The sequence below is a fragment of the Heterodontus francisci genome, chromosome 21 (assembly GCF_036365525.1).
Source record: "Heterodontus francisci isolate sHetFra1 chromosome 21, sHetFra1.hap1, whole genome shotgun sequence".
Lineage (NCBI taxonomy): Eukaryota > Metazoa > Chordata > Chondrichthyes > Heterodontiformes > Heterodontidae > Heterodontus > Heterodontus francisci.
Window position 1 is genome coordinate 13,870,383 of NC_090391.1, and position 23,737 is coordinate 13,894,119.

The 23,737-nt window shown below is 47.9% G+C and overlaps 1 non-coding gene across 1 annotated transcript; it reads right to left on the reverse strand.

Moving 5' to 3' along the window:
• Positions 1 to 878: 878 nt before the first annotated feature.
• On the reverse strand, positions 879 to 1,032 carry LOC137381233 (5.8S ribosomal RNA). The gene has a single exon (XR_010977120.1). It is a non-coding gene; the product is annotated as a 5.8S ribosomal RNA (ribosomal RNA).
• Positions 1,033 to 23,737: the final 22,705 nt, after the last annotated feature.

Consider the following 23,737-nt stretch of genomic DNA (forward strand, 5'->3'; position numbering starts at 1 on the left):
ACTGCACGAGGCGAGGAGAGAAAGACGAGCAGCCCACGGGATGCAAGCATGGAAATGAATCAGACGGGAGCAGCGAGAAGGCGTGGGAAGAGTTTGGAGCAGGTGCAACGGGGAGTATACGTCGAAAGCAGGTAGCAGAGACCAGGGGACAAGTCAGGGCAGCACTGACTAGGTGCACGCTCAGATATAGGAAAGCTTACTGGAGGCACAACGGGGTGTATGCGTGTGGAAGAAGACAGGGCTCCAGCACAACACGCAGCACCGCAGGGACTCCATGGCAAAACTGCACAAACACCGAAAAAGAGCACGCAAAGCCAGCGAGGCAGCACAGAAAGCCACAGGCAAATACGTCAAGCTCTCCTCCTTGTCCAGAACCAAAACGACAAAACCACGACGACCACTGACAACAGCCAGCGAGACGGAACCACACGGTTTGCGTCCAGAGACATGCCACACCGAGTGTCTTTTTTTCCCTCTCTCTCTCTATGCTGATTCACCAGGCAACTTTTTCAAGCTTTTCTACCTCTGCTCTGCACACTTCACAGAGAGACAACTCTGCCCCATGATCCATTCGGAGACGAACGTCCAGGCAGCAAGCAGTCCCAGCACTGGCACAGTTATTCGTTTTGTTTGCAACCCACTGACAGCTGTCCTGGGAAAAGCAGAGGCTGGCCGAGACAAGTGCCGACGCGCTCGGAGGTCCACGCCGACAGAGGGATTGCCCCATGTGATTAAATGGAGGGACAGAGGTCGAACTCTCCCAAAGGCAGAGAAACTCCGGGTCTGCAATTAGGGGGACAAAGAGGAGCAAAGGAACCTCTGCAACAAAACCCCAGGCGCGCTCCCGCCAGCAAAGGCGAGTGCGATTGACAGTCAAGAGTCCCTCAGACAGGCGTATCCCCGGGAAGAACCCAGGACCACAAAGTGCATTCAAAGTGTCGATGATCAATGTGACCTGCAATTCACATTAATTCTCGCAGCTGGCTGCATTCTTCATCAACGCACGAGCCGAGTGATCCACCGCTAAGAGTTGTCTCAGGTTTTCGGTCCGTCCCTCGCGCGTGGGGTCAAACCCAGAACGTGCGAACGCTCTCCTCTCCGGTGGGATGAGGGGAGCCCCAGCCTGGCACGACCCTTCGGATTTCAGTCGAACAATCACAACGACAAAAAGGGTTTCACACGGCCAACGTGGTCAGGGCACTCACGAGGCTAAGCGCGTCAGCTCGTCTGACACTGGAGCCCAACCGTGCCGACACACACCACAGACAACAGAGGCAGGGTCTCTGTTGCCACCAAGGCCGAGAGGACGAGAAGAGCAACAGTGGACTGACTGATTGGGGTACAAGGCCGACAGGATGAGCCCGCTGGGAGGACACAAATCCTGCCTCTGCGGCCAGGTACATTCTCTCGAACGTCACGGCTGGAAGCTCAAGCTCGGCACCGGCAATGGACACGCGAGCCTTTAAACCGGCGCTCCGCTAAAAGCACCAGCTCGCGGGGCCAGAGGCAGATCGTGTAGGTATCCTGTACCGGTAAAGGGAGGGTTACTAGAGCGACCAAAGTGTCCCCACGGTGGGAAACAAAGCCGGGCCTGCATCACCGAATCAGTCCCTGCAGACCTCACAGTGGCTGGTCGAAGAGGTCCCGACGGCGGGCCGCCAGGCAACACCCAAGCCCGCAGAAGCTCTCTTCAATTCGACTGCGATTGGAATGCTGCAAGACGGTGGCAAGTCCATAGGAGGGGGTCTATGGCATCGGCCCTGGATGAGAGCTGGGTGGCTGTCAGTGACAGCGTAAAGACGAGGAGAGCCCGGCCAATGAGAAGAGAGGAGGAGGAGGAGGTAGGCGGGCAGTACAGGGAACGAAAGCCTCACGCTCACCCTGCTGGAGGGCTGCTCAACATAGATGACACCAGAAGTCGAGAGACCAGGCGGCAGGCCAAGCGGTCAGGCTCTTTTGTCGGAGGCTAACGAGCAGCACGGCCAGGCGGTGGAGTAGCGGGCGGTGCAGGCAAGCTTATCGGTCGAGGGCAGTCAGCAAGGGGCACGAAGTGTGGAAGGCTATGAAGCCACCGCAACATGACACAGCATTCCAGAAAATCCTCCTCACCTGCAACATTACCATCTCTTGAATTTCTCAAAAGACTCTCTGCAGTCCCACTGAACAAAAGCAACCAAGCCATGCCAGGGCCGTCCTGTGTCTCAAGCCGATGGGAGACATCTTTCTCATGCTGTGCACAACTGGTAGCGAGGTTGACTACGAACTCTCATGTCTCTCTCTCTCTGCCTCGTTTCCCCTTTCTCAGATCGCTCTCTCATGCAGTACGCATGTGTGAGGGAATCCATCTGTCTCGCTTTTGCTCCGCGGGGGGCGGGGGTGTGGGTCGCGACGTGGACGGTGCAAAATAACCTTCCTCCGGGTTTGCCAACGTGTACGGAGTGAACCTCCGACCGGCGCAAGAGGCGCCGGGTGCGTTTCGACCAAGGCTGTGGAGCCTGCCACTCCGTGAGCAACTCCTGCTGGCCGACCGCACCTCAGGCTCATGTTATGGAGGAGACGAGGCTGTCCACAGCGGGCCCACGGGCCGACAATGATCCTTCCGCAGGACCACCTATGGAAACCTTGTTACGACTTTACATCCTCTATCAAGTTTGATCGTGTTCTCGGCGCTCCACCTTCGTTGCCGACTCCTGCGGGGCTGATCTGAGGACCTCACTAAACCATCCAATCCCTAGTAGCGATAGGCGGTGTGTACAAATGGCAGGGACTGAATCAACACGAGCTTATGACCCGCATTTACTGGGAATTGCTCGTAGGAACATGAATTCTGCCTCACCGTTTCACACAAGACTTGGTTTTGTGGGTGCCACCTGACCCTGCACTAAACTTCATGGGAAACACGGAACCGACTGCACTGCATGGAGGTCGCAACGAAGTCGTGAACGCACTCGGGGTAAACCCTCCTTTGCTTTTCATTCCACGCGACACCCGTTGAAAGGGCGGGCTATGTGTGAGAAGCTGGAGCACATAGCCTCTCCATTACAGAGAGGCTGGCTCCAGGTTCAACTTTTCATTTGTGCAACAAAACGGTAACCGAAAAATACAAAGCATACACACACACACTGCGTGTGTGTCCTTGCTCTGGTGCTCGTGAAATCAAGTGCTCAAGCTGGGCGGAACGGGACGCCCCGCTCCAGAGCTTCACAACCGGACAACTGCGGTAGCAACCAGTCTCCTCTCGTCCTCACACTAACAGTGCAAGATTAGCACAAAGGAGACGGCGCTTCGAGTCTTACCGTGTACGCCGACAACAAGTGGCCAAACTTTTGAGCGGAATGTCCGTCTGACACAGGGGACAGAAACGGGAGGTAACCACTGAGCCTGAAACATCAGCAAATGCGAGCCCGTCTGGGCCCTCCAACGTCGGACAATCCTCGCCGGAATGATCGATTGACCTGGGAACGCACCATTTCACAGTGTGGGCATGCACTTGGTTGACGCCGCCTGGTCAACTATAAACTCACACTATTTTCCATTTCCCATCACTGTATTGATAAGGAGCAACTACAACCAGCCATCAAGCGCAGCCAAACAGGTCGACCAGTGCTTTCAGCTTTCACATGGAGCCAGCCGGCGTGCATCACTTAACTTGGACAAAATTCTTGGCACACTCTTTTCCTTTGAGAATAGCAAATATACATGTAGTGCAACCCAAGGATACCAAGCAACGCGGCCACATACTTATGTGCTTGACAGACAAAGATACTTTTTCACAAGGAGTCTTGTTATTTCGCTTTATTTTTGTACCAAGTCTTTGTGGGCATATTTTGACTTTTTAAAAAATATAATACATATATGAAGGTTGCTGTCTCATCAACCTTTTTTTGTGCTCTTTGCTTTCTTTAAAGCTCTCTCTCTGTGCCAACAGATATGTCATAGACATTGGTTTCTGGGTGCCTGCTCACACTTCCAAGACCTTGTTTCACTCGCTCGCCAAAGAACTTTGTCTGTTTTCACAGCCAGTCGACTGGCTTGGACCGAAATGTGCAATATTTCAGAACCGGCAACAGAGCATGGAAAGTCCGCCAGGTTTACCCTTAAATGCTCATAAATGACTTCCAGGCACTCTTCGGAAGGTATTTTTATTCAAAAGAAGGTCCTTCCTTGAGTTTGCAATTCTTTGGCCACTTTGCAACTGCCACCGCTGCCAGCAAATGTTCTGAAAATCGAGTTCGCGAAAATCTCCGGGTATCCCGCCAAGCCCCAGCCACCCGAATCGCAAGTGTCAATTCGGTAGGTTGCCTGCCGGTAGTCCTTCCGAAAATGAGGCCCCAAATCGCCGCAACGGCCATTTTTCATTTCAGCATCAGGACTTCCGATGTTTTGGCACTGACAACTGATTAACTAGTCCGGGGACTACGGCGTCATCAAATGCAATGAGACCTTTTGCCGGGAGTAATTTGACTGCCCCAGTGGGAAAACATCAATTCGGGGGCCGGGAAAGTCGCGTGCTCCAACCCCATACACTTCTTTGAGTTGGGCGTTTCTGCCTTATTTCGGCCTGCACTTTCAGAAAAGGGTGCACTCATTTTGGTTAATGATTTCACAGGGTTTGGGACTTAGTCTCTGACCAACGACCAAGTCGTTTGGTTAATCATTTCACCAGATCAGGTCTTAACCTCTCCACGAACGATCAAGTCTTTTGGTTAATCATTTCACCAGCCCAGGTCTTAGCCTCTCTGCCAACGACCAAGTCTTTTGGTTGATCATTTCACCGGCCCAGGTCTTAGCCTCTCTGCCAACGACTAAGTCCTTTATGTTAATGATTTCCTGTGGCTGCAAATGCCCTGCCTTGTAGGTAAGTTGATTGGCCGAACTCCGAGTGCTCTTTGGGGCTCTGGCCGGGGCAAATCCGGCCCCTTACGCAAGGGACAGCATGCCCCCGCCTCGGCCAGGCATCAGGCTGCCGCCTATTAAGCCCTACCCAAAACCCGGAAAAATGGGCAAAAATATGGAAAATATTCCCACCCAATGGGGTTTAAAAGTCGGTTAGGCAGCAGCTTGGGTCGGTCTCTGCAGACCTGGAGACTCGGGACGACTCTTTGAAAATGGAGACAAAAGTCCCGAGTTGCCACCTCCGACTACTGTGCAGGTACCCCGTCAACCCCCAGCCACCCGAATAGCAAGTGGCAATTCGGCGGGGTACCCGTCGGTAGTCCTTCCGTGATCGAGGCCTTGGGGTGCCGCAAAGGCCATTTTCCATTTTGGCATTCGGACTTCTGACGTTTCGGGGGGTGGCAACTGGATAACTAGCCCGGCCAGTGCATCCACCGTAAATGCGACGTGGCACTTTGGCAGGGGTTGTCTGCCCGTCCCCGTGGACCAGCTTCCACCCATGGCCCAGTAAAGTGAGCTGCTCTGACCACATGCAATTCTGCAACTGGAGCCCTTTGCCTTCCTGGCCCAAGGCTGTCCTTAACCCAGCCGGTGCTATGGCAAAACGGTGCATTTATTTTGGTTAAGGAATTCTACATCCCAGGTCTTAGCCTCTGCCAACGACTAAGTCTTTTGGTTAATGATTTCCTGTGGCTGGAAATTCTCTACCTTATAGGCACCTGGGTTGGCCCACTATTGGGGCTTTGACAGGGGCAAATCCGGCCCCATACGCAAGGGAGAGCTTGCCCCCGCCTCGGCCAGAATCAGGCTGCTGCCTATTAAGCCCAACCAAAAACCCGAGAAATGGCAGCAAATTGGAAAAAATTCCCATCCGAAAAAGGTTTAAAAGTCGGTTGGGTGGCAGCGAGGGTTGGTCTCTGCAGACATGGAGGCTCGGGAGGACTTTGTGAATAAAAGTCCAAGTCCCGACTTGCCACCTCCTGCTACTGTGCAGGTATCCCGCCAACCTTCAGCCACCCGAATGACAACATTCCGATTAGCGGAGAGGATTTGACTCCGGTGTCCGACCCTCTGGAACTCCATCCCGGATGACTGGGTGAGGCTTTTTGGCTTAGTCGCCCTGCCATTGGTTATTGATTTCCCCTTTCGGACCTAGTCGCCACCGATTATTTGACGGTTTTTCTGGTTAAGTATTTATCCTTTTGGACTTCGACTCTGGACATTATTTTCGAGTTTTTGATTAATGATTTCACACTTTTAACCTATATTTGGTTCACTGATTATACAGCTTACGAGAGCTGTCATGGGCGCTTTGGGCTCAATCTGGGAAGACGGCGTCCTCGCCTTTTCCGTCCTCGCGGCTAGGTTTGCCAAATTCCACTAACCAATTTCCCTGCATTTTTGCCCACGGCATGGAACGACTCAAATCCGGCTCCATTCCAGACCGTTTCTGTCGGCTGCTCGACATGCCAGCGGCCTCGGATGAGCACCCTTCCACGCCGATGGAACCCTGCCAGCATTCACCGGTACAGCGAGGAAATGGACCTGGGCATTCTGAAGCTATTGGGCGGGAAGCGCTTTCCCATTTTCCGAAGACCACTCGCCCAAACAGAGCTGCAGGTTGGAGCGACGGGTATCGCCTTCCGCGGCGCACTGGCCCTTTTCACCTGCCACTGGCTGCCTGGAGCTGCTACATTGCCTCCCCAAGATATGGCCGGGAGATGGGGAGTGGGGGGGAGGCGGGTGCTGGGGAGGCGGGGTGCATTCAGAATGCTGAATATTAACTTTCCCGTCAGGCTACGGGCTCTGTGCACCAATATGTTACACAGGAGCGTCCCCTCTTTCCAAAGAGGCATGGCCGGTGGAGATCGGCTGGGGGAGTCCAGACCAAACCGCGTCTGACCGCCGTGTCCCAGAAACCCATTGTTGACAATGGGGAACCGGACAGCTGGACGAGGTATCGATTTTACACGCAGATTCGATCTCGAATTCCCGTGGGATTTGGTGGTCCGACCCGATGGATACAAAAGTCTCCCGAACGGCTCCCCAACGTCCGGCCGTCCTGGATCAGCCACGGGCAGATGCTCCTTTCCCCCAGCGACCAGCGGCCGCGGGACCTAAGGGATTGCTGCCGGCGTCGAGCAGATATCGGCCAGAAAGAGGTATGAAGATTTCCGACCTGAGCCTCCCCGGACAGAGGGGCAGCGCCGGGGCACTTGCAGAGTTGGCCGCGGGCCGCGGAGCCCTACCGCCCGCCGTTGAGCGCTCGGGGTTCGAACCTTCCTCCCCGAAGTTATGGCCGTGGCACGGGACGGTGCCCAGGGCCGAGCCTTCAGCGGGCTGAATCTTAACTTTGCCAGCGGGCTCAGGCTGCGGACTCGGCGCGCTAATATGTTACACTTGGGAGCCCCCTCTTTCCAACGAGCCATGCCCGGTGCAGATCGGAAGGTGAAATCATGGAAGACCCAAAATGATTTTGTCAGTATATTAAGAGCAAGAGCATTACAAAGGACAGGTTAGGGCCTAGCAGAGATATGCAAGGTAACTTATGCTTGGATTCAGAAGATGTGGGCAAGGTTCTCAATGCGCACTTTTTCCTCTGCCTTCAAACAGGAGAGGGATGATGCAGACATTGTAGTTAAAAAGGAGGTGTGCGATATATTAGATAAGATAAGCATAATGGGAGAGGAAGTGCAAGAGGGTCTGACATTCTTAAAAGTGGATAAATTATCAGGGCTGGATGAAAAGTATCCCAGGTTGTTAATGGAAGCGAGGGAGGAAATAGCAGATGCTCTGGTGATCATTTTCAAATCCTCACTAGATAGAGGCGAGGGACCAGAGGATTGGAGGTCTGCAAACATTGAACCATTGCTTAAAAAGGGTGCGAGGGATAGTTGAGATAACTATAGGCCTGTCAGTCTGACCTCACTGGTGGGAAAATGATTAGAATAAATTCTGAGAGATAGTATAACTGTCTTAAGAAGGCATAGATTAATCAGGGATAGTCAGCATGGATTTGTTAAGGGAAGGTCGTGTCTTGCTAACTTAATTGATTTTTTTGAGGAAGCAACAAGGAGACTTGATGAGGGTAGTGCAGTGGATGTTGCCTACAAAGATTTTAGTAAGGTGTTTGATCAGGTCCCACATGGCAGACTGGTCAGAAAAGAAAAAGCCCATGGGATACAGGGGAATGTGGCGAGATGGGTACAAAATTGGCTCAGTGACAGGAAACAAAGGACAGTGCTTGACAAATCTTTTTTTTTGCAATGGAAGGTGGCTTCCAGTGGCATTACACAGGTCTTAGTGTTGGGGCCCTTGCTATTTGTGGTATTATTAATGAGTTAGACTTAAGTGTGGGAAGCATAAATGGAAAATTTGCAAATGACACAAAAGTTGGCCATACAGTTGATAGTGAAGAGGATAGCCGTAGACTCCAGAATGATATCAAAGGTTTGGTTCATTGGGCGGAAAAGTGGCAAATGGAATTCAATCCAGAAAGGTGTGAGGTAATCCAATTGGGGAGGACAAGCAATACAAGGGAATACACAATAAACGGGAGGATATTGGGAAGGGTAAAAGAAGTGAGAGACTTTGGAGTGCATGTCCACAGGTCCCTGTAGCGTCGGGACAGTTAGATAGAATGGTGAAGAAGACACATGGAATGCTTTGCTTTATTGACCAAGGTATATTGTACAAAAGCATGGATGTAATTCTGGAACTGTATCAAATGCTCGTTAGACCACAGCTGGAGCATTGTGTACAGTTCTGGTCACAACATTACAGGAAGGGCATAATTGCTCTGGAGAGAGCACAGAAGACATTTACAAGAACGTTGCCAGGGTCTGAAAGTTGCAGCTATGAGGAAAGATTGGATAGGCTAGTGTTGATTTCCTTAGATCAAAGGAGGCTGAGGTGTGACTTAATTAAGGTGCACAAAATTATGAGGTGCCCAGATAGAGTAGACCTGTTTCCCCGAGCAGAAATGTAAATTATCGTGGGCACAGATTTAACGTGATTATCAGAAGGATTAGAGGAAAAACGTTTCCACCCAGAGGGTGGTGGGTGTCTGTAATTCACTGCCAGGAATGGTAGTGGAGGCAGAAACCCTCAGCTCATTTAAAAGGTACCCGGACCTGCACCTGAAGTGCTGCAATCAGCTATGCTACAGACCAGATGTTGGGGTGAGATTAGAATGGGCAGCTAGTTGGGTTATTTTCAGCCGGCACAGACATCATAAGCTGAATGGCTTCTTTCTGTGTCGCACCTTTTCCATGGTGTCTACGGTCTGTCAGCCGAGTAACATGATCTTAATGCCAACAAGCACGTATCCAGGGAATTGGAGCAGTATAGTGACCATTTAGAGAGTCACTGTGTGTACTGTGTGAGACACGGGCCAGATTCACACTCTTACAAACCTGTTGCACCCTTTCTTGGTTACAGACTTGTCCCAGTGACAATTCGGGAGACAGCCAATTGTAAATAGCGAGGAGAGATTCCTTCTCTCAAAAGGTGGTGCGACTTTAGAATTCTCTGCCTCAGAAGGTGGTGGAGGCTCGACCTCGCCCTCTCTCTGTTTCTCCCTCTCTCTCCCTTTCTCTTTGTCTGTCTCTCCGTCTATCTCTATCTCTCCCCATATCTCTCTCTGACTCTCCCTCTGTCTCTCACTCTGAATCTCCCTCTGTCTTTCTCTCTGTGTCTCCCTCTGCCTCTCCTTCTGCCTTTCCCTCTGTCTCTCCATCTGTCTCTCCCTAGATCTCTCTCTGTCTCTCCCTAGATCTCACTCTGTCTCTCCCTCTGACTCTCCCTCTGCTTCTTCCTCTGTCTCTCCCTCTGACTCTTCCTCTGACTCTCCCTCTGTCTCTCCCTAGATCTCACTCAGCATCTCCCTCTGTCTCTCCCTCTGACTCTCCCTCTGACTCACCCTCTGTCTCACCCTCTGTCTCTGTCACTCTCTTTTTATCGCTCTCCCTCCCTTTGCCCCCAAACAGCAATGCTTTTAGCCATCTATTGGTTAATTTTGAACCTGTAACTCGTGCCCTTATTTGGGATGTCACTGCAGTTCGAACATATCAAACACTAATCCAACAGTCACCCCTAAAACAATCACACTAAACCGCATCTCCTGACTGGGAGATAATCGTGATGATGGTATTATTCCCCTGCTCCATTTAACAAGTTGCTCAGTTTTTTACCCAATGTATTCCTGATATTCAGTTCATCAATTAACTATAACCTTACTCCAGCTAGGGAGAGACAGAGCGGGGGGAGAAGGAATAGGCCGAGTGGCCTCCTCATGCTGCTGTTTCGTATGTTTGTATGTTTGTTTGCATGTTGAAAGCTATTACATGGTTGTTAGGAAACTGAAATGTCCTGCCGGAGAGAATGACAGACGCAGAGTCTTTGATAAGTTAAAAAAGGGAAGTCCTTTTAAGGTTTAAAAGGAGGAAGTGCAAATGGCTATTTACCATTTTTGATATTTGGGAAGCTGGGATTATTCTCCTTACAGCAGCGAAGGTTAAGAAGGAGATTCAATAGAATGGCCCCAGGGATGAAGGACTTCAGTTCATGTGGAGAAAATGGAGAAGCTGGTATTTTGCTCCTTAGAGCAGAGAAGGTTAAGAGGGAGATTGACCAGAATGGTCCCAGCGATGAGGACGTTCAGTTAATGTGGACAGACTGGAGAAGCTGGGATTGTTCTCCTTGGAGCAGGGAAGGTTGCATTTGAACATGCTACACTGTATGTTCTAACGTATTCAGTACTAAGATTCACTGACGGAAGTTAAGTGGATTATATCGAGGCAAATAAAGTGAAATGGTTTTACAGGGTGAAGTCAAATCATTACATTACATCTTGCAGGACGGGAATTAGGGGGCTGTGACGTGGGCAAGAGGGTAACTATTTTAACGTGTGAACAAAAACCTTAAATCTGGTGCTAGAAAAAAAAGCCAAGGAATTGAAAGTTTCCAGATTCGAGAAGTTACCTGGTGCAACATTGAAATAGTACAGCGGACTCCCATGATAAAAATCACTCACATGGGGAATATTAACCTAACGAGACTGGTGGTAAGCAGGAGGGAATGTGACAAGCCCAATGTTCCTTCTTAAAGCTCATTTCTCGTTAATCTGACTGTCAAGGCCTGGGGTTTGCGCACTTCATCTTCAGTTGTATCAGGTCTGCACACTGCACTGCTGGTTACTTGCTTACAGCTGGGAAGGAAATGCCCTTAAGTCTAGCGAAGTATTGAATTGTTAAGGCAATTCGTCCATTGTAGCTTAGAGACTGGCCGCAATACCTGAGAGTAAACTGTTTAGGGAGGAAGGAGCCTCCTTAGGCAGTTTTGTTTGTGCACCGCTATTCTTGTCTATTTGCTACCACCCTATGGCTGTGTCTCTGCTCTGCTGCCTCTGTTGCTAAGATCATAAGAACATAAGAAATAGGACCATTAACCCAGTCTAAACTCACCTCCAGCATTCGGGCAGTAACCCTGCAGGTTACTGCTCTTGAGGTGCATATCCAGACTGCTTTTAAATGAGTTGAGGGGTTCTGCCTCTACTGTTGTCGACACTTACGCCAATGGAAAGCGTTTCTCTACATCTCCTCTCTCCAGAGCCTTCATGGTTTCGCATACCTCCATCAAATTATCTCTCAACCTTCACTTCTCCAAAGAGAACAACCCCAGCTTCTCTATGCATCTGCACCCTGCCTAAAGCCTTCACATCCTTCCTATTGTGCCCTGCCCTGAATTGGACACAATACTCCAGTTGAGGCTGAACCAGTGTTTTATACATGTTCATCGTAAATTCCTAATTGTTTCATTCATTCATCAATTGTTTCATTGCATATTGGCTTAGTACCTGGGACCAGGGAAATGTTTCATTAGTTACAACTAGTGGTAATGTTTACAGGGTAAAAAACTGCACATCAGTGGAGAGAACATGCTTCTCTCTGCAGAGACATTGACTGACTCGTCGCATGTATTTAGCATCTGACTCTTCTCAGCTGGACAATGAAGTGTCTCTGTGCAGTTCAGGACTGAAACCCTGCATTGAATTTCTCCTGCTCAATGGAGAATGTCATAAAACATCGGCCCCTCAACCGACCGCTGAACTGGCCTCTTTTTTCACCCCAAGAGCCTTTTCACAGCACTGGCCAGGGGGATTGAAACTGCACCTGACGGGGCTTGGAAGGAGGTTTGAGAGGAGTTGAATAGGAAGGGAAAACATCCAGCGAGACCTGGGAGGGAATCGACATTTAAATCAGCAACATGAGTCAACAGAGTGGAAAAATAAACAGAGGGGAAACATGATTTCAGCAAATTCATCTGTTTCACTGTATCTGTTTAATTCTGTCTCTGATCCAATCTAATAGTGGTAACTGATAATTATCAGTAGGAATGGAAAAAAATCTCAGATCAGGGTAATCACTGTGTGAGGGAATGCCATGAGGAGAAGGACACAGTCTGATCGACAGATCACTGACATTTCCAGGTGCATCTTCACACAGTGAGTCACTATTTCAGTGGAAATCGTTGCTGCTGCACTGAGTCTTTGGAAATCTGCACTTGCTAATTGCACAAAGGATGTTTATGAATGGTGGCAAGAGTAGAATCCGATTGGGTAATTGAAGACAAGGCACAGTGACATCAATTATCAGTTACCCAATCAGAATGAATATAGAAATTGGTGGGAATTGTTCGTCAACACTAGCAGCAAATGTAGAAAGAGAGAAACCCAGTGACCAGATCAGGACCATGGCCGTTCCCCAGCATTTTCTGGGAGCTCCCAGTTATCGGTGTTGCTATGGATACCCGCAAGGGTCCTCACTATGCCTTCCTTGCTATGGGATGTATGGAACATTCCTTGCTGAGTCCTGCTCATACCCCTTCTCTCACCATTTCTTCTGGTATATTGAGGACTGTCCCGGTGCGTCTTCCTGCTCTCGTGCTGAGCTGGAAAATTTCAGTCAATTTGTCTCCTATTTCCACCTTTCTCTCACACTCACCTGGTCCATGTCTGATTTCACTGTGTGAAGATTTCCTCGCAATCTCTCTCTCCGTTTCTGGGGAAGTTCTATCAACCAGTATTCGTTATAAGCCAATGGCCATTCACAGCTACAGAGACTAAACTTCCTCAACTCCACTTCCTGCAAGGACTCCATTCCATTCTCCCAGTTTCTCCATCTCCATCGCATTTGTTCTGATGATCGAGCCTTCCATACTAGCCGTTCTGAAATGTCTTCCTCTCTCATCACCGAGGACTACCCCACACTGTGCCAGGCAGGACCCTCCACTGTGTCTGAATTATTTCACGCACTTCTGCACTCACCCCTTCCCCTCCCTCCCAGAATCGCAATAGGACTCCCATTTTCATCACCTTACACCCCACCAGCCGCCATATTCAACAGATCATCCTCTGCCTTCCCGCCACCTTCGGCGTGATGCCACCACCAATCACATCATCCCCTCCACTCATGTTGCAGCATTCTGTCGCGTGCTTGCCCAGGGGTCACATTGCAGTTACTACCACCTCTCACCATCTCCATCTGCTAGTGCCCCTTTCTCACTGCAGTTACTGTCCCTCTCACCATTTCCATCTGCTTGTGTCCCTGTCTCACTGCAGTTACTGTCCCCCTCTCACCATCGCCATCTGCTTATGTCCCTGTCTGACTGCAGTTATTGTCCCCACTCTCACCATTTCCATCTGCTTCTCTCCCTGTCTGACTGCAGTTATTGTCCCCACTCTCACCATCTCCATCTGCTTCTCTCCCTGTCTGACTGCAGTTACTGTCCATCTCACCATCTCCATCTGCTGGTGTCTCTGTCTGACTGCAGTTACTGCCCCTCTCACCAACTCATAATCACTGTGATTTACAGCTTTATCCATTTTGCTGTGGGTCCAGGGTGGGTTTAGTTGAAGTCCATCTGAGCTTTGCTATTTCGCCCTTGTTGAGAAACAATTCATGAATATTCTGCAGAGCAAGTCCCGCCTCATGATGTCAGATTATCAACAAAATATAATTTCAGAATCAGATTTACAATCATTTCAGTGCTCAATGCCGTGAATATAAATTTCACTTTCTGTCCTGAGGGAGTGTAGGGAATGGAATATGAAATTGCATTTAGTTCAATTCTTTGGAATCCTTCAGCTTTTTCTATGATATCACTAATTTAACAATAAGATTGAGAGGGTATTTCACCGCCTTCTTCAGCTCCTGTCTGAATTTAGTCTGGGTCACAGTGTAAATACATGTGTTGGTGCAGGAACTGAGAAGCTGCAGCATCTTTTCTGTTTGTTCTGTGATAAAGTGCGGGTCAGTGTTGGAGGAATAATCCTGAATATCTGCAATTTGCCGATATATGATAAACACAAACACTGTCATCCATAACAGTATGAAACTGCCAGATATACCGAAGAGTAAAATAATTGATTTTCTGCGATTCTCGATCTCTGGGTCCTCGTGATTCTCTCCATTTTGGTGGTCCCGGAATTCCTTGCGGACTTTACTAGAGACTAAAATCCGTCTGACAGTCAGAATATTGAGCAGCAAAATAAGAAACACCGGGAAAGACGGGGTTTTAATGTAATGAAACAATTCGAATGCCTCCCATGTGGGAGAGGTAAAGAAGCTCGGTTTCGTGGAACAACCCATGGGAACGTTATCAGTAATGTAATGTTGATCGTGTGTAAAGTACCAGGGGACAGACTCCAAACAGCCCAGCACACTGACTGTTCCGACAACCACAGCCGCCGTTTTTTCGGTGCAATATTTTGTTTTCAGCTTCTCACAACAAATGGCCACAAATCGATCAAAGGTGAAAGCGACTGTGAGCCAGACAGAAACAACTGTGGCTGCATTAAGCAGAACGAAAATGAGAGAACACACAGGAGTAATTGTCAGGAATGAATCTGCGAAATAAATTGCAACTATCCAAATCAATATGGGACCAGTGATTACCACCAGGAGATCAGCCACTGCCATTCCCACCAGGTAGACAGTGATACATTTGGAGAGACCGCACTTTCCTCGGGACAGGATCACAATCGCCACCAAATTAACTGGAAGAGAGCGGAAAGGAAGCAGATAAATTACTGATCAGACCTGGAGACAAAGCAGCAGATGATAGGATCTGGGTTGAAATTCCCAGTTTTGTTGTTGCATCGAACAGTGAAAACGGATTCATTGACCTGGGCAGTGGTTTGCCACAGTGAAATGTTTGAAAACATAATTATGAATAATGAATTGGGAAATTGATACATAAAGTGAAGAAAGTCAGTACCGGACATACTGGAAGTACTGAGTGAGGATGCAGTGCCAATGGAGAAATGAGAAGGGGTTTTACAGAGATGGAATCCAATGGGTTAATTGGGAATTTGTCTCCAGAATGTTGATTGTGAAGGGTTGGGGAGAGATGGATATGTAGCTGTTCTTTTGCTCTGGGTTAGGGAACCGACAGGGACAATTGCCAAATGGGAAAAGGCTGAAAACTGCAGCGCTGAGTTTGAGTTCTCGTATCGGCCATGATCTAGAATGGCGGAGCAGGCGTGAAGGGGTGAATGGTTTCCTCCTACTCCTATGTTCCTGTATTTCTAACAGGTTGGACGAGGCAGCTGGAGGTGCAGCCAGTGAGTGAGATGGAAGGAAGAGAAGCAGAGGGACATGTTGTAAATGGAGGGGAGACAGGAGCAAATGGTTTGGGAAAGTGGACAAACTGAAGCAATCGATGAGAAGGCTGAGGATTCAATATAGGGAGGGGAGAGGCTCAGATTCACAGGGAGAGACTGCAGCATAGTGTTCGAGGAAATCTAATCTATCGATCCCAGTAACACAACTCAATTAATATATTCAAACAATAATACCTGCGGTTATTGGTGTTGGAGAACAGTTCATTGTTTATTCAATATAGCCAATATATTTAGTTGTTTTTTCTGCCTGCTCCTTTTCTCCTTCCCTATCTCTCTGGAGTGCTCACTCCCTGTAAACTGTTACTTAATGCTACTTTTGACATACGGTTTATTCCCAACATTCTGCGCCTGCGTACTTTTCACCTGCCCCATGTTTAATAATTCTGTTCTCAGAGTCAGTTTGTTCAATGATGAAACGTCTGTGAATAATTTCATGTATCTACAGAACACCCAAGTCTCCACCTGTTCACCTACACTCTTCGCTTCATCTACAATGCATGGAATAAACAGGATCGAAAGCTTCTTCCAGACAAACCTCACAATCACTGGATTTCCTTCTCCTGGAATTATAAAGTAAACAGTTAGAATGTGGGATTTATTAATTTAAAAGCACCAACATCAGTGCTGCAGCTGATAATCTACAGATAAATGGGAGACTCTTGATTCCAACTGATAGAGTGTAAACCAATAAAACATCACATCAATACTTTCTATTTTACAATGTAGTCCAGTGACAGTGAAGGCTCCACAGTGAAACAGAGAAGGAGATGTCAGCAGCAAACTGAGTGCAGTAGTCAGACCTCTGAAGCAGCATCAGACACAGACAGAATAAATAATATTTGATAACAGTAATAACCAATAAATACATTGAAATCCCAGTTAAACTGAGCCATGTTATTGCGGTAGGAAGACATTGTACTGTCCCCTTGTAACACCGAGGCCCAGAGCTGTCTTATTATCCATCACTGAAAAAACAATTCCTAAAAATATTCCAGGACCGGTTAGATCCACATCATGAAACCGTTGAAAGCTACTGATGGTCTGATTCTTAATCCTAATCGAGATGCCGGGTTTGAATATATTCAATACACAGCACAATGCAGTAACATTTCCTCGGTTACTTACATCAATACCATTCAAGATATAATACAGCTCCTGCAAGACTGAAAGAGTAGACAATGAGGAGATTGCAACAGCAAATTGCTGGAGAAGAACAGGCGGCTGTGCAACACGCACAGTGCGAAATAAGACCAAGTCCAGCAGCACCGTTAACACCGATTTGCATCATTAATAGCTGGATACTGGCTTACCATGAAATCCAATTGCTGCAAGTACAGGATAGTAAATGCTTAAGATTTGAATGATCACTGGATATCCCATTTCTGTGAGAAGCAGAGACTTCTGTTAGCCTGGAATCCACAGCTGCAGCACATACTCAGGGCTGATCCATTCCAAGTCCTGATTTATATAGGGGATAAGTCTCCACTGACATGGTTATACCCCTGATCATTTCCATTAGTTACACTCACCTGAACAAACGCATTACATCAGCAGCTTTGACTCTAATGTAAATAATGTGGTGGATAAAACACAATCATTTCAATGTCAATGTCATTTTCAAAGTAAGACTTCTCTGGGCAATGAACTTGGAATCTGTACTCATACTGGACGGATGCTCCGATTATGAGTGGCATCATTTACATTTTCCACATCATTTCATTGACATTGTTCACTCCTGGCGTTTCTATTGTAAATATAACATCTGTCTGCAGTGGATACTGGATCCAGGGACAAAAGCAATCCCGTTTCTCTCTGTTCCTGCCTTTTCTAGTTAAAATGCGAACTTTGAGGATCTGATGTGGTATCATGTTCAGGGTACAGCATAGTACCTGCTGTGGGTGATATTAGGGGACCGGCACTCTCCACCTCCATTGGTGAGGCAGTCGCAGAGTGATTATATCACTGGTCAAGAAATCCAGAGGCCCAACCAAATGGCCTGGGGCTGGGGTTCAAATCACACCATGTCAGTGGTATAAAATAGAGCGAGCTCCCCGTCTATTTATAAAGTGGAGGGGAGTCCCTCTGTATTTACCATGTGGAGGGAACACCCTCTCTATATATAAACTGGAGGGAGTTGAAGGACAGAGGAGAGAGAGAAATGATCACAAATGGAGAAACGGAGAAAGGATGAAGTGAAAGACAGTTATCTGGGAGCAGAGCGGAATGGCGAATGGTGGACCAGCGAGGAAGCTGTTCCGGAGCGGCGGCAGGCTCTCTGTCACTCCCTGTGTCTCCGCAAGGTGATTGGTTGGGTAAGTACCAGCTGTTAGTGCATCTACATTGCTTAAAAATTGGGAACTTTAAAAAAAATACCTCAAGTGATGAGGTGAGTAGTACTACTTAAATTAGAGCAATTTATTAAAGACTTTAGATTGTAATGGTTAGTGTCTTGAGTAGAACAAGACCCCGAGATTAATTAGTATTTTTTAAAGGGAGTAACTAAATTAATTTAAAGGTAAGTCATGCTGGGAGAGCTCAGCCCCATGGTATACTCCTCCTGCACTACGTGGGAAATCAGGGATGCTTCCAATGTCCCGGACAACCATGTGTGCAGGAAGTCTATGCATGTGCAGCTACTTACTACCCGCATTACGGAGCTAGAGCTGCGGGTGGATTCACTGTGGAGCATCAGTGATGTTGAAGAAGTCGTGGATTGCACGTTTAGAGAGGTGGTCACACAGGTAATAGCAGCACAGGCAGAAAAGGTATGGGTGACCACCAGGAGCAGTAGCAGGCTCAGGCAGGTAGTACAGGAGTCCCCTGTGGCCATCCCCCTCTCAAACAGATATATTGCTTTGGATACTGTTGGGGGGGCGGGGTGCAATGATTTCCCAGCGCAAAGCGGCAACAGCCAGGTCCGTGGCACCAAGGATGGCTCTGCTGCACAGCAGGGGCGAAAAAGGACTGGATGAGCTATAGTGGTAGGGGTTTCTATCGTAAAGGGTACAGATAGGCGTTTCTGTGGCCATAAACGTGACTCCAGGATGGTATGTTGCCTCCCTGGTGCTAGGGTCAAGGATGTCATGGAGCGGCTGCTGGACATTCTGAAGCGAGAGGGGGAGCAGCCAGAGGTCGTGGTACACACTGTTACCAACGACATAGGTAGAAAAAGGGATGAGGTCCTGCAACAAGAATTTAGGAAGCTAGGTAGCAGTTTAGAAATCAGGGCTCTAAGGTTGTAATCTCTGGATTACTCCTGGTGCCACGTGCTAGTGAGTTTTTAAATAGGAGGATAGAGCAGATGAATGCATAGCTGAGGAGATGGTGCAGGAGGGAGGGCTTTAGTTTCCTGGATCACTGGGTCTGTTTCTGGCAAAGGTGGGACCTGCACAACATGGACGGGCTGCACCTGAACCGGAATAGGACAAGCATCCTTGCTGGGAGATTTGCTCGTTCTGTTGGGGAGGGTGGGGGCGAAACTAATTTAGCAGGAGAATAGGATACAGAGTGGAGGTGCAGTCGGGGGTAATATAGAACAGAAAGTGAGTCTGCCTGGAAGGCAGAGCAAATATAGACCTGGTAAGGCACGAGGGAAAAATGAAAGGTTGGATTGCATCTATTTCAATGCAAGGCGTCTTATTAGTCAGGCAGATGAATTGAGGACGTTGATTAGAACATGGGATTATGATATTATTGCTGTCACAGAGACATGGTTGAGGGAGGGACAGGACTGGCAGCTCAATATGCCAGGGCATAGAATCTTCAGGTGCGACAGGGGAGGCGATAAAAGATGAGGTGGCATTGCACTGTTGATCAAGGAGTCAATTACTGCAGTAAGGAGGGATGACTTCTTAGAAGGTTCCTCAAATTAGGCCATTTGGGTACAACTTTAAAAGAAAGGTGGCAATCACTTGGCTGGGTGTCTACCACAGGCCTCCAAACAATCAGGAAGAGATAGAGGAACAGATATGTAGGCAAATCTCTGAGATGTGTGAAAATAATAGGGTAATAATAGTAGGGGATTTCAACTTCCCCAATATTAACTGGGATAGTCTTCGTGCAAAAGGCTTAAAAGGGCAAAATTCTTAAAATGCACACAGGAGAGCGTTTTGAGCCAGTATATAGAAAGTCCTACAAGGGAAGGGTCAGTACTGGGCCGAATCCAAGGGAATGAAGCCGGTTAAGTGGTAGAAGTATCAGTGGGGGATAATTTCGGGGATAGTGAGCACAACTCTTTACGATTTAAGGTAGTTATGGGAAAGGACAAAGATGGACCAGAAATAAAGGTATTGAATTGGGGGAAGGCCGATTGCAATATGATAAAACAGGATTTGGCCAAAGTGGCCTGGGAGCAAATACTTCTTGGAAAGTCTATATCACATCAGTGGGAGTCATTCAAAGAGGAAATTTTGAGAGTCCAGAGTCAACATGTACCCGTTAAGGTGAAGGGTGCCAGGGAACCCTGAATGTCAAGGGATATCGATCATTGGATCAGGAAAAAAAGGAGGCTTACGGTAGATCCCAAGCGCGAAAAACAGCGGAGGCACTAGAGGAGTGTCGAAAGTGTAAGGTGGCAGTTAAAAAAGTAATTAGGAGAGCGAAGAGGGGGCATGATAAAACACTGGTGGGCAAGATAGAGGAAAATCCCAAGGCGTTTTATAAGTATATCAAGCGTAAGAGGATAACCAGGGAAAGAGTAGGACCCATTAGGGACCAACGTGGCAATCTTTGTGTGGAGCTGGATTACTTTTCATCGGTGTTCACTATGGAGAAGGGTGATGTAGGTGCAGAGATCAGGGAGGGGGATTGTGATATACTTGAACATTTTGGCATTGAAAGGGAGGAAATATTATCTGTTTAGTTGGATTAAAAGTGGATAAATCCTCAGCCCCAGATGAGATCTATCCCAGGTTGTTACGTGAGGTAAGGGAGGAGATAGCAGGGGCTTTGACACACATTTTCAAATCCTCTCTGCCCACAGGAGAGGTACCAGATGACTGGAAGACAGCGAATGTGGTACCATTATTCAAGAAGGGCAGTAGGGATAAACTGGCCGGTGAGGCTAACATCAATTGTTAGGAATATATTGGAAAAAATCTGAGGGACACAATGGATGGTCGGACCCCAGGAAGTACAGAAAGTCAGAGCGATCTTGGTGTGCATGTCCATAGATCACTGAAGGTACCAGCACAGTTATATAAGCTGGTTAGGAAGTGTGGCATTTGTGGTCATCCCTAACTGCGCTTCAACTGAGTAATGCACTTCAGAGTCAAACATATTGCTGCGGTTCTGGAGTCACATGTAGGTGAGACCAGCTAACGACAGAGAGCACAGGGAAACATTAGTGAAATTCCCTTTCAATGTTAGATTTTGTGTGTCAATTAATTGAATTTATTGATTAACTGAACATTAATTCTACAAGCTGCTGGATGGGATTTGAACCCGTGTAGCAATGACATGAGCTTGGATGGTTGGACTAGTAGTTTAGTGATATGCCCACAATGCCATGGCTCTTCCACCCCCACCTCACCAGCCACCCACCACCCCTCACCCCCCCAATCCAACCCCCAACCCCACAACAACTTCTGAACTTCTGCTGTGTTTGACCGTTGGATTGAAAATATATCTGTGGTACTTGGGATCTTGGGAACATAAGAACTAGGAGCTGGAGTAGGGCACGCGGCCTCTCGGGCCTACTCCGACATTCTACAGGATTGTGGTTAATCTGATTGTAACCACGACTTCACATTCCCGCCGACACACGATAAACTTTCAAACCCTTGTTTAACAAGAATCTATCTACCTCTGCCTTAAACATACTCAAAGACTCTGCTTCCCCCGCCTTGTGAGAGAGAGAGAGAGTTACAAAGACTCACGATCCCCTGAGAGAAATGAAAACTCCTCATCTCTGCCTTCAATGGGCGACCCTTATTTTTAGATAGTGACCCATAGTTCCAGATTCTCCCACAAAAGGAAACATCCTTTCCACATCTCCCCTGTCAAGACCCCCCAGAATCTTCTGCACTTCAATCAAGTCAGCTCTTACTTCTCGAAAGGCCACTGGATACAAGTCTAACTTGTGCAACCATTCCTCCTAAGACAACCCGCCCATTCCTTGTATTAGTCTTGAAAACTTTCCCTGAACAGCTTCCTTAAATAAGGGGACCAAAACTGTACACAGTCCTCCGGATGTGATTTCACTGATTCCCTGTATAACTGAAGCATAACCTCCCTACTTCTGTATTCAATTCTCCTCACAATAGTAAGAGCAGTAAGAGCCTGCCTACCCCTGCTCTCTGTGACTGAGGACCTGATGGTCTGTCAGTGTGTCTGCACTCTGGGAGTGATAATGTACCGACTGTGTGTGGGAAGGATGTTGTTGAAAGCTTGGGTGGAGGAATCATCACATTCATGCTGCTTGATGACTATTTTTGATAGGGAAACAGAGGAGATTAATACGGATAATGTAGTTGTTGTTGTGCACATGGGCATCCAAAAGGATGTGATAAAGTGCCACATAACAGGATTGTCAGCAAGGGTAGAGCCCATGGAGTAAAGGGGACAGTATACGCGTGCATACAAAGTTGGCTGAATGTCAGGACACAGACTAGTGGTGAATAGCTGTTTTGTGGACTGGAGAAAGGTATTAGAATTAGAATTAGAACATTACAGCGCATTACAGGCCCTTCGGCCCTCAATGTTGCGCCAACCTGTGAAACCATCTGACCTCCACTATTCCATTTTCATCCATATGTCTATCCAATGACCACTTAAATGCCCTTAAAGTTGGCGAATCTACTACTGCTGCAGGCAGGGCGTTCCACGCCCTTACGACTCTCTGAGTAAAGAAACCACCTCTCACGTCTGTCCTATATCTATCACCCCTCAACTTGAAGCTATGTCCCCTCGTGTTTGCCATGACCATCCGAGGAAAAAGACACTCACTATCCACCCTATCTAACTCTCTGATTATCTTATATGTCTCTATTAAGTCACCTCTCCTCCTCCTTCTCTCCAACGGAAACAACCTCAAGTCCCTCAGCCTTTCCTCGTCAGTCCTTCCCTCCATACCGGGCAACATCCTAGTAAATCTCCTCTGCACCCTTTCCATAGCTTCCACATCCTTCCTATAATGCGGTGACCAGAACTGCACGCAATACTCCAGGTGCGGTCTCACCAGAGTTTTGTACAGCTGCAGCATGACTTCGTGGCTCCGAAACTCGATCCCCCTAATAATAAAAGCTAACACACCATATGCCTTCTTAACAGCCCTATTAACCTGGGTAGCAACCTTCAGGGATTTATGCACCTGGACACCAAGATCTCTCTGTTCATCTACACTACCAAGAATCTTCCCATTAGCCCAGTACTCTGCATTCCTGTTACTCCTTCCAAAGTGAATCACCTCACACTTTTCCGCATTAAACTCCATTTGCCATCTCTCAGCCCAGCTCTGCAGCCTGTCTATGCCCCTCTGTACCCTACAACATCCTTCGGCCCTATCCACAACTTCACCTACCTTCGTGTCATCTGCAAATTTACTAACCCACACTTCTACACCCTCTTCCAGGTCATTTATAAAAATGACAAACAGCAGTGGCCCCAAAACAGATCCTTGCGGTACATCACTAGTAACTAAACTCCAGGATGAACATTTGCCATCAACAACCACCCTCTGTCTTCTTTCAGCTAGCCAATTTCAAATCCAAAGCTCTAAATCATCTTCAACCCCATACTTCCATATTTTCTGCAATAGCCTACCGTGTGGAACCTTATCAAACGCCTTACTGAAATCCATATGCACCACATCCACTGCTTTACCCTCATCCACCTGTTTGGTCACCTTCTCGAAAAACTCAATAAGGTTTGTGAGGCACGACCTACCCGTCGCAAAACCGTGCTGACTATCTCTAATGAACTTATTCTTTTCAAGATGATTATAAATCCTGTCTCTTATAACCTTTTCCAACATTTTACCCGCAACCGAAGTAAGGCTGAAAGGTCTATAATTACCAGGGCTGTCTCTACTCCCCTCCTTGAACAAGGGGACAACATTTGCTATCCTCCAGTCTTCCGGCACTATTCCTGTCGACAATGACGACATAAAGATCAAGGACAAAGGCTCTGCAATCTCCTCCCTAGCTTCCCAGAGAATCC